Source organism: Malurus melanocephalus, unplaced genomic scaffold (assembly GCF_030028575.1).
Source record: "Malurus melanocephalus ecotype Western Australia unplaced genomic scaffold, MMel_1.1 scaffold_22, whole genome shotgun sequence".
NCBI lineage: Eukaryota > Metazoa > Chordata > Aves > Passeriformes > Maluridae > Malurus > Malurus melanocephalus.
In genome coordinates, this window is record NW_026623254.1 from 1351188 (window position 1) to 1362678 (window position 11491).

The 11491-nt window shown below is 42.7% G+C and overlaps 1 protein-coding gene across 4 annotated transcripts in view; it reads right to left on the reverse strand.

Annotated features, from left to right (window-relative positions):
• Nucleotides 1-11491, reverse strand: part of CALD1 (caldesmon 1) — a 106180-nt gene that overhangs the window by 81600 nt on the left and 13089 nt on the right. Inside the window, exon 1 of one of the 4 annotated variants that reach the window (XM_057390012.1) lies at nt 117-356. The exons of 2 other annotated variants lie outside the window; for them this stretch is intronic. The gene's annotated coding sequence lies outside the window, so the exon portion shown is untranslated. Of the gene's footprint in view, nt 1-116; nt 357-11491 lie in introns of those variants that run through there. One more of the 4 variants, XM_057390014.1, reaches the window with a different exon arrangement.

The window sequence follows — 11491 nt, forward strand, 5'->3', positions numbered from 1 at the left end:
CCACCACTCATAAATACCATCCAGGGAAGTCAAACTATGTATAAATCCTGCTCAAAGAACGAAAAGTAGCAATTTTTTTTTTATAGTTTAATCCGCGCGTTTTCCCCGTGCCCTACCTTCTTCTTTATGATTTAGTCCATGTAGTATTTTCCCCTTTACAGTTCTTCATATACAAAGCCCTTGCAGCCTCGGTTTATATCCCATCAAGCCGACTATTACAGAATTCCCCTGCAGCCCCCAAACCAAAAATGACTACCAGAAAAGGGAAAGCTGTTCTCTTTTTGTCCCTGCTTTGTTTACAGAGCTGTCAGTGGTTAGTTAAACTCTGCCTGGAATCTGGCATTTAAGGCCTGCTCTGAGATTGCTTCCTGTGCAGGGCTGGAGGCCTCCGCTTCCTCTGCGATGGCAGCGCCGAGCGATCCCAACCCCCGCGTCCCCCCCAGGCCGCGCTTCCCGGCCCGCCACCGCGCAGGGAAAGMCACCGTGCCCTTAAAACTCGCCGAGATGGCTCGGGAGCTGCTCGCAGATCAAGGGGAACAAAGCCAAGGTGCATTTGGACACGATTTGAGGCGCTCTGCTCAAATCCTTGCGGCTCCGTGTCCCTGCCCGCCGGCGCAATGCCCAAGTGCCCTCCCCAGAAAATCACTGGCACCAGCAAAGCCTCGCATGACTGCAGAGAATTCGTGGCTTTTTCTGCCCCCTCTTTTTTTTTGGATTAAAACACTGCTGAGGGCAGGGGTTTTGCGAAGGTTATTTTATTTGTTTACTTTCCCTGGGGGTATTTTTCTTTCTGATTTGTTCCCAGATTGGGGGGATTTAAATTTTTGTTGTTGTTGATGTGATTTTCCTCGCGTATGTCTGGGGTTGGTTTTTATGGAAATTCAAAGGAWATGTTGATTTTGTGAATCTAATAGAGACACTATAATTGCTACTACCTGTCTTTAAAAAAAAAAAAAAATCACAGCCAGACCATATGTCTAAAAAGMAAGTTGCAACAAGATTTTCTTGCCAATCTTGTGTTTACCCTTAGCACCAGGTATCCCTTGAAGAACACAGAACAGCATATCTGCCATTTTCTCCCAAGAAGTGTTTCCATCTCAGCCTACACGTGCAGCTAAATCCAACCTCAGTTTCTCTGCTGGAGGAGCCGTGGGCTGCAGGGCTGATRTGGTTCCCCCTGGCTGGGGGATTGGATCAAAGGAGGAATGGGACCCTACAGAGCAAGTTCAAAGCAGCGTGCTGGGTTTCTGTGCAGAGGGCAGATGATTGTGTCCACAGGAACTAAGCCTGTACCAGGCAGCAGCATTCAGTCTGTGGAGTACAGTCAGCACCAGGGATTTAAAACATAAAGAGTTGGCTGCTAGGATGGCAAGCCGCATGCTAGAAGCGAGAATCCCAAAGTTTTTTTCATACTGTACCTCCCCACAGCAGACATGCTTTGAYATCTGATTTATTTGCACCTTCATCACCTCCCACCCAGCCAGGCATGTCCCTCTTCCCCACCTCTCAATGCACACTCTTTCCTCCTTGCTGCTCCAGACTGTGCACCATCACCCCAATCCCCTCTCTGACTGTCCCAGCCCACACCTCCAAMCCTCCCCTTTCCTCAAGATCCTCAGCACCACTTTCATCTCCAAGAGCTCAAGCTCCTTTCCTCAAGAAGAAGTGGAAGTCTGAGGAGGATAATAACAACAACCCAGAACTGCTTTTTTTTATTTCTGCTTTTCCTCCCCAGGAGCACTGGGGAGATTGCACAGCAGTGATAAGAAGTTCCCTAATGCAGCAACTTTTCCCCATTCTCAGGGTACCTTTCTGTCATGCAGTGAAGATCAGATGGATGGATGTCCTGGGAGGTTTATACAGTGGAGTGTCTTCTCTCAAAGGACTGAGGCCCAGCCACTGCACGACATTCAGAAGGCTRGCAATCCAAATCTCTCTTTCAAAAATCAGGAAGCCCCTTGGGAAATGGATTTCAGGTCAACAGTTTGACCTTTAGCTRGCAAAGCCATATTAGTGCAAGAAAATGAGCCATCAGCCAGGAGGTTCACTTGAAAAAGTCGACTATTCAGTGCTGTTCACTGTCTTCCCAAAAATGACAAGCTGTCTTTCAGCCTCTGAGAACCACTAGACAATAACATCAATCTGTCTAAAAATTCTTCCTATTTCCACAAAAATATRTAATATATATCATGTATTTTTTAATATGTAGCATAGAATATAAATTCTCAGAAGATTCAAAAACTGCTTCATTTGATGAAGGTACTAAATATTTAAAGTGTTTTCTACAAACCATTTTTGGGAGTATGCACATTCTAATGCTTCTTTTTTTTTTTTTAAATGAAAATTGTTCATGAGTGAAAACATCCTGGGACAAAATGTAACACTCCACCCAGCTTCCCTCCAGGGCCTGCCTTCAGAGCCACATGTGAAAATGTCTCTCTGTGTGACATTCTGAGTGTGCAAAGGCATTTTATTATTTTTATTCTTTCTTTTTTCCTGTTACGCTTATGAATAAGTTGRTGTCAAACAAAAAACGTTTCATTTTTCTGAAAAGAGGAAAACTATCCCAAGAAAACTGTTTCAAAAGCAGTGTCAACCTCAAAAAGAAACATTCCCTAGTTTTATTTTAAATATAAAAAAATGTTGGGTTTCAAATTACAATGGAAAATATTTTGATTATTTTTTTTCCAAATTATTTCCAGGTATGTTTTTTCATCTAATCCAACTAGAAGTCACCAGTAAATTTTAGGGTAGATGTCTGAAACTATTTGACCCTTCTATTCCCCTGGCATCCAGATGTATTTGCAAATTTCTGGAATATAGGCTACCCTTACAGTGTGAAAAACTCCACCACTTACCATTTTGTTGCTTCTACCTCAAAACAAGAGCATCTTTTCAACTTTTACACTACTGAAATAATCTGAAGTAAACTCTGGGGAATTTTCCACCACCAGGTTCAAAAGAAGGACCTAAGGGAGACTTTCCCTGCATCGCCACATCACTTGAATCAGAATCACAGCAGTGTGCCCTGAAAATATTATGTCCCTTAAAAAAAAAAAAAACTCATTTCAAAAGCAGTACCAGTCTCTCCCTCCCCTCTGCACTTCATATAATGCCTTTGATCTTCAGTTGACTCTGCCTTATTGCAAAAATTTGTTGAGTTTTTCATTGTCTTGCTAAAAAGTCCTTTCTTCAAGGACAGCCACATTTCATCCCTCCCAGAACAAAGCACACACACGCAAATCCCAGTCCCCTTTATGTCTCATCCCATGAGAGACTCTAAAAATTTTGTCTCCTTTCTTCAAGCTTTCRCGAAGGTGGAAGATCAGAGGAAGGCACAGTAACTGCAAATATGTGACCAAGTATTTTACTAGTACCTGGTGGGAATATGCTTTTTGAAAGCAAATAATAAACTGAGTAGAAATACACACACAACCATGTAACTCAGGATGGAGAGCAAAATAACCTCCTGCTCTGGTTCACATTTAGTACTGTCCTCACCCTATTCCCAGCACTGCTTTCAGTGCTCAGCATCCAGGGGGCCTTAAAAACAGATGAACCAATCTGGCAACAAGCAAAAATGCAAGCTCCCACTCAGGTATTTTAATATCAGAAATGTCTTTCAAGACCTCCTAGTCAGCTTTCCCTTATACTGCATTTCCACCCAGATTGCGATGCTTATGCTCAAATTCTGCACCAGCTTTGGCCTGGTTGAGCCAAGAAACTTCAAACCAAGGCATATTCCTTAATATAACACGGCTGCTCATTGCACAGGGCTCTACACCAGCCRTGTCTGGTGACAGCATTGTGCAAGCACATTCTGTACAAGAATTKCAAATTTCTTCATTCACCTGAAGGGGAGCAAGGGGATTTGGCCTTGGGTTTCTTTGTAACAAGCAAAGTGTTCTGCTGAATTTGCGATCGTTTTTAAAGACCCCTGCTTGCAGTGTGCCCCAGGTATGTCCCCTTCCTTTCTGAGCCCAGCAAACCTGTCACACTGGCAAACAAAGTGGGGTACCAGCACAGGCCCATCGCAGAATCCCAGTTTTGGGGGAGCTGACAGAAATTTCACGACCCTTCCAAGTCTATCTACACAAAGGTTTCCCACATGCTTGCACTAAACATTTGATTGTCCTCTGATCTGTCCTTACTGGAGGAGCAGATGGTGACAAAAGATTTAAGTTATTGCCCTGTCATTGCCTTTTTTTCCTTAATACTGCCACGAAAAACATCAAATGTCTCATTAAAGACTGACTTAAACCAATACTGCAAGCAGGTCTGTGACTTGTACCCTGTTAAGCCAAGTCWCCTATTTTCCCATTTGTGTCCACCTCAGGTGTCAAAGAGTGGAGCTTTCAAATGCCAGCAAAGGACTGGTCASTCAGAAGCATAAAGAATATTTTACTCCAGCTGGCTAAATGCCATGACATCTACTGTATCCCYGAGACTGCCACTGCCCTTTCTTCCTATCTCCTCCACCTCAGAAGTGAAAACAGAACCTCTTGGTTGCCTCTTTTGATGCTAAAAGCAACTCAGCAAGCAACACTCATTGTCTAAATGTGACTTGTTTAATCTGGCACCCGTGAAATGCAGGTATGACAAGCATTCTACTGCAATATCTGGGAGAATTAGAGTTCCTTAATCTATCTTCAGTCAAAACAAATAAATGTGTTTTTTATTAAAATCTGTCAGAAAACATTTGGAAATTATTTTCATTGCTCCCCTATTAATTCTCCTTTAGAAGCATTCAGTGCCACTCAGGTCTTTTAGAAATAGGCATGACTTCACTGAAATCAAAAGGTAGAGTTCAAAGGATTGATTTGTCCTTTGTCACACCTCATGCRTGCTCCTTCTTTAGTCTGAGATGTTAGATATCATTGGAATCATATATTACCAACAGTAAGGCTCCATAAATTCATTTTCAACGTTCCTTTCATGCAAAACCACATCTGCAATTGTTTCTGTAAACCTGGCCAAGTATTCATGTTGACTGCAGAAAATAAACTCTTGTACACATATATGTATGTATATATCTGTACACACACACACACAAAAACAAAACTTGTCTTTATTCCTTCCCAAACAGAATAGTTCATCTGGGACTTGAGGCAAAATAAATCTGCTAGGTCACATGAACACAGTTTTATTCTGATGTAGCTGTGCCTTGTTTCATCTGACTACGCTTCTTAGGACTTCCAAGGAAAATTCGTCAATGGCAAACGAACCTTAGCATAAGAAAATCAAACTTTGGTATTTTCTCAAGGTCCCAGTTCCAGTTCTTTGAACATTTCACTTGAAGCTACATGTGCAATTCCAAACAACTGTTTATGAGAAGGAGGCAGTGAATTACAAAGAATTTCAACAAGGAAATAAAAAACCCAACTGTGGAAATCTCTGCTTTTGGTATAAAGTACATTTTCCATCTCATCTTTCATGGGAGTGAAAAATGCTTGTGTACATTGGTGGGGCATTTGCAAATCTGATGAGTATATTAGTGAACATCTCTGTGGCATTTTGAGCCAAAATGTGCTGTGATAACATAGAACAGAGATTCCCAGCTGGTGCTCTGTGGACTACCAATGGCCCACAGGACCACACCATGGTCCAGGACCTCTATTCCAGTGGGTGCTGAAGGTTTCACCCACCCTGCCTCCAGCACAGGTTACCAAAGTGAACATCACAAAAGTCCTTGAAGGTGCCAGGCCCTGWGACAGCTCCTACTGCTACAGAACCCCATGAAAATGTGGTTGACAGGGAGCTTTTTTTTAGGACTTTGCTCCTGCCAGAGTTCACTGTTTGGGTCTGCAACTAAAAGGTCCATGTCTCATATCTGTGATGTAAGCCAGCAGTGGGGCAGGAGCACTGCAGAGCTGCACTGTCCCAGAGGTGCCAGCAAACAGCAGTGCTGCTGCTGCAGTAGGAGCTCTCACCAGAGCCAGTCGGGTGCAATGGAAAATCCCCATTTATCTTTACTCCCTTGGGCAGTCTGACACAGATATGCCCTYTGCACTCCTCCTACTTCCTTCCTCTCCTTTCCTCTCCTGCACATTGACTTACAGGCCACGCAGAGCTTTCTCTTGGCATTTGGATTTGTATATGCTGGTCCCACCCCTGATCTCTGTGACATTTGTCTGTCATTTCCCATTAGCAGACAGAGGAGGAAACAAGACATAGCTGGAAGCTCCTGGCAGAGCCACTGGTTCTCATGGTAGAAGGATCGACCCTTGACTCTCCCCTTCAAGTGTCCYCTGAAGTATTTCAAATATGTTGTCCCCAAAGATCCGAAGATGCTGAAATRTTGTGGGTATACAAACTAGAGYTGAAATCTTGGTCCTGTTGGAATCYCTGGCATGCTTCCCAGGGATTTCAGTCAGGACTGAATTCCACCCTCACAGGCCAGATTCATCAAATATATGCTATGAAAGCTCGATGAGCTTACCCTACATGCCAGAAACTGGTGCAATCTCAGATTTTGCCAATATAGGCTACTTCATCCTCTTGTACCTTTGTACACACACATGCAAAAGCAGAATTTCTTTTTACTCTTACAATCCTTACTTGTGGGAAATGAATTCTTTTCACATGTTCCMTTACCACTGAGGAAACACGTAGATACACAGGGCAGTAAAAGCTGCATTACCCTTTACCACTGTTTRATCGTGAGAATAACCCAGGTAATGACAATGAGGCCCCCATTTTGAAGGGGAAAAACACACAGAAATCAAAGGGATTTTATAGTCCACAAAACCATTTGCAAAAGTGTTTAATCCCAAAATGAGCTCTGACTTGCGTTCACTTTTTCCTGCAATCAAACACTGGGAAGCAGGCTCATGGGATATCGTTCACTGGTTACCCTTGCCTTTTACCTGCTTCTACCAGCAAAGACTTCATCTTCCTTTTGCTAATCTAATCACAAGAATGCCCACATTATGCACTCAGTCCTCCTGCATGCTTTGTCACAAATTTGGGGCCTGACAGCTGAAACTCGTGACAGTGCTGCAGCTGCTGATCAGCTTCATCTCCCACAAACTCCAAGAGCATAAAAACAGCACCCAGGCCAACAACTTCCAGCCAGGAGCTCTTTGTTCTTAATAATAGGAAAGAACAACTAGCTCATATGACCAAGACATATCAGAGGAGAATGCACTTCTTGCCCTGTTAAATGACAATGCCAATTTCCTATTGATTTCTATTAGAAAAAAAAAAAACAAAAACAGAGAATGGAAAAGAGTATCACACAGAAGAACCTGCACAACTGTGGAAAAGCCAGTCTCCATTTCTGGCCTACATAAACAAAAGTGCTACCCGGCATCCCTTTATAGGCAGGGCTCAGGAAAAATGACTTGCTCTTGTAAATGCTCTCTCATGTGATTTCACATCCTCTGGAGAGGAAGACTCATGCTTAGCTCAGGTGTCATTGATGCTCTTTGGGCCCTGATCCTGCCACAGCTGCCTCCCCTCTGAGGAAATGTGCTGGGTGGAACRTGCACCAGGACAGACACAGAGTGACACAAGCATGACCCAGGACCCCACACTGGAGCAAGGTGCAGTGGAGGTGCAGCTGGAAGCAGAAATAAGTGCCTGCAGGAGCAGCTGACCATGCACCAAGCACTAATGGGTGTGATGCTGCTACTCCCTTTTGGATGTGCAAAGCCACAGCAAACCCAGGTGGAGTGGTGCCACTCAGAGGGGTGAAGCAGAACAAGCCACAGGAGCAGAAACCACGCTGGCTTCTGCCACCCAGGGGTGCCTCAGGAGTGACACAGGACAGGGCAGTCTGGTGTCCCTCASGAGCAGCAGGCAGAGGGGCTGGGCCCGGCGTGGGGCAGGTGCCAGGGAAGATGGTGCTCTGGCCAAGTGCAGGAGCATCTCTTCTGCACCACCACGGGTGAGGAAGCCAGCAGTAGCAGTGCAGCTCTCCATATTTGCCTTTCCACTGCAGAGAAGGGTTTCCCTGCCCAGGCAAGGAGCTGATCAGAAATGGGAAGTGCCTCTCTAACTTCCCATACTCTGTTCCCATTCCTCTCACTTGGTGCCCCCGCTCTTCTCCCACCCTTGCACCACCCTACTGACCTTCATGCTCAYATTCAAGAACATATTTTGTGAATATATTTGCAGGTTTTACGAATGCTTAGCACTCTATTTACACRCTTGCTCTGTATCTCTCTGGTCTTGAATTAAAAAGTTAAGGCAATGCCATTAAAAATAATGAAAAGTTTGAACAAATCTTAAGGTAAGGTTCCAACAACAATATTCACTCAGCCAGGCTTCAAACTCCACATGTTTTCTGGAACACATTTCAAAATACAAAATCGTGATCCATTAAGCTACATAGTCAGTCATAAAAAAGTAATAGAAAATAATATGAAGATACAATGCAGCCAGCTTACTGTGGCTTCAGTTTTGTGATCTCAACCCTTTTTCTCTTCACGTTAAAACATGCAGCTCTAGGATCCAGCTCAGCCTAGTGCTGAACATCATAAACTCTAATGAGAGTTGAGGGGGGCCTCTGTTGCTTACTGTGTTGAGCCAACACCGTGCAACAGTACCAAGTTTTAGTCATCACCCTGCATTTCTAAAGAAAAAAGAAATATAACAAAACCCCACACACAAACCTAAAGTTCTTTGATTTGCTGATGTTACTAGTTTTTGCCCTAACAAACAGTGAGTACTTTGAATCCAACCAGTTCCTTGGAAGAACTGAATGATAAATTTTCAAGATGTTGCCAGTTGCTCTTAAACTTTTGCTCATCATCCCTCCCAATACCTTTACCCTTACACAGAAACAATCCATGTCACCATGATAGATACATTGCAGCTGAAAATCCAGTTATTCAATGGCAGAACATAATGGAAATCTGTGGAATTCCACCTGGAATGGATCCAGCTGCAGAAATTTCTGCTGGGCTTTTCCAGCTCACACTTCTAGTCATCTTTAAAAATGAAACTCATATTGCTTCCTGCCAAGTAGGTCTATCAAGTTCTCTCTAATGAGCACAAATTCTGTGTCGTTTCGGTTGAAAGTTGAAGCAGGAGGTCAGCAGTAGCTTTAAAGAGGTAAAGCAGGGCAGGAAAAACAAAAAGCCTTTCAACATGGCAATTCAAACAGGGTATCACGAAATAGAAGTAGATCACTCAAACCGTTTGCCATATTTGAAGCCTACACCACACACCCCATTTTAGGCTGAGTTGAACTGAAAACAAGGAAGCACACAATGATGTCACCAAACCAGAAGACCCAACAACAGTTGAGTCTTTGGCCTGGCTCAGAGTCAATTAAACAAGAGAGCTGAGACCAGACAGTATCCTGTGCACCTTATACTGACAGCACACAGGCATAGATAAATGCTTTGTATTAATGTGACAAAAGAAAGTTACACTTGAGCACTGCATACAGCAAATAAATTTTCAAATGGTTTAATTTRTTTAGGAACAGTGCCTGAGATATCTGTGTGGTCCAGAAGAAAAAAAAATTCCATCAAAAAATAAGTGGGAAAAAAAAAAAAATGTCTGTACTGAATGTTACCAGAATGTTACCATTCCCTAAATCCTCTTCCATAAGGATCCAAAACCCCTATGGGCTGYCCTCCAGACTCCTTTGTTGCCATTTTAAGTTCCACCCAGCTCAGCCTGAGGCAGACAGCACACATGACTGGCCACAGTACAAGTTCTGGGAACCAAAGGCATATGAAGCCCCTTTTTCACAGCCACAGGGTGCAGCTGGATGTGTACAGGGAAGAATCAAACCAAAATCCCAGATGATAATGCTTGCAGACTTGGAGGATTCTTACAACCCACACCTCAGATTTAAAAAAAGAAAAAAAAAAAAACAACAAAACCAAACCAACCTGAAAATAGCTTGCACCCTTTAAGGAGAACAAAGAAAACAAAAGCCATATCTAAAAGTTATAAATAAACAGCACTAAACCAGCCAGATTTTTCAATGTTTACCTGAACCAAGCAAATAAAACCTTTWCAACTTGTAAATACTGACAAGTGTCACTTCAGATCCTATTAAACTATTCYCTAAACATAAAAGACAGGTTGCTCTGTAGTTAAATCTTTTCTCCCTTGTTTTTCCACTGCTGAAGGTAATTGAAAACAGAAGACATTGGTGCAGCCTAACTTTTCAGGAAAAGAAAGTGTAAATGTAATTATATATACATCACACTGCACCTCGAATTGGCTCAGTTGCACCCATCTACCTTCACACAAAGCCAATTAAAATCCAAAAGCATGAACACTTATAGTCATATAAAAYAGATGCAAAATACACCCTAGAGCACCTATAAGGTGATACCTAAGACACCACTAATAAAATCCACATAAAGATGGCACCAGTTTTCTTAGCCAGAGAGTGCTGGAGAAGACACAAACTCATAATGGGCAAATTCATAATGTCACTTCAAACAAAAAGATATCACAAACAGCATAATAAAAGCTCTCTGTCCAAAGCATGGTGTTTTACAGGGAATATGTGTGATTTCAAAGTCTGAAGGATGTGCACRTACTTCAAAGAAGGCACATACAGGGAGCAGATCTGAATTTTTACTGTCCTTGCTACTGCTTTAAGTGCATATTWTTTTGGTATTTTTATTAAAAAGGAGACAGAAATATCTTTGGAGATGACTAAGCAGTTTCTTGATTTCCATTAAGTACCAAAAAGTAGCCTTGCCAATTTATCCATATTTAAGTTTCTACAACTTAATGTAAACTCACTTCCAAGAACTACATAGGTCTTCTTAAAGTATGTGCAGCAAGAAGTAAATGCTGTGCCAGCTGGCAGATTAAACAAGCCATTAAATAGGCTCCTACTGAATTTAAAGGATTGTTTTTCATCTTTTCCCTCTCTTTTCCTCTACATCCAGATGTATTATTTAGGGAATATTTTCCAGTACCGGTAAAAAAAGTACAAGAAATGCCCTTGGCAGTTAATGAGTTTTTCCTCCAATGTGGTCTCCTGCTGCACTTGGAATTTATTCCATTACTGTATGGTTTGCAGTGGTCCCAAAATACCTCTGACTGTGTAAAAAGATGGGGAAAATCGTTTGAGGTGGGTATGATTCTTCATTCAAAGACAGGGACAGTCTGGGGTGAGAGATCCTAGTGGATGATTTCACTCAGACCATCACTATCCCACATATCTTTGTGCAGGAGAGCAGCACTGTTCCCTACACATCATAGCTGGGAAAGGCAGAGCCCAGGATTGAGGACAAGGCCAATACCAGCMTGGAGCAGGTTGGCAGAGAAGCTCATTCTTCTGCATTCACTTCAGGACTTCCATGRTGAGAATTTAAAACCAACTGTGGTAAAGCCCTGGGCCTTAGAACAGTGACCATCGGCATCTCATTTTTCCTTCAGAGGTTCAAAAAAACATTTGAACTTTCTGGAAGTTATCTGAACTTCATGATCTAGCAATATTCAGAGGATCAATGGGTCTAGAATAAACACAGACATTAAACCAGCCCTGGTGTCGTCTACTGGGGAAAAT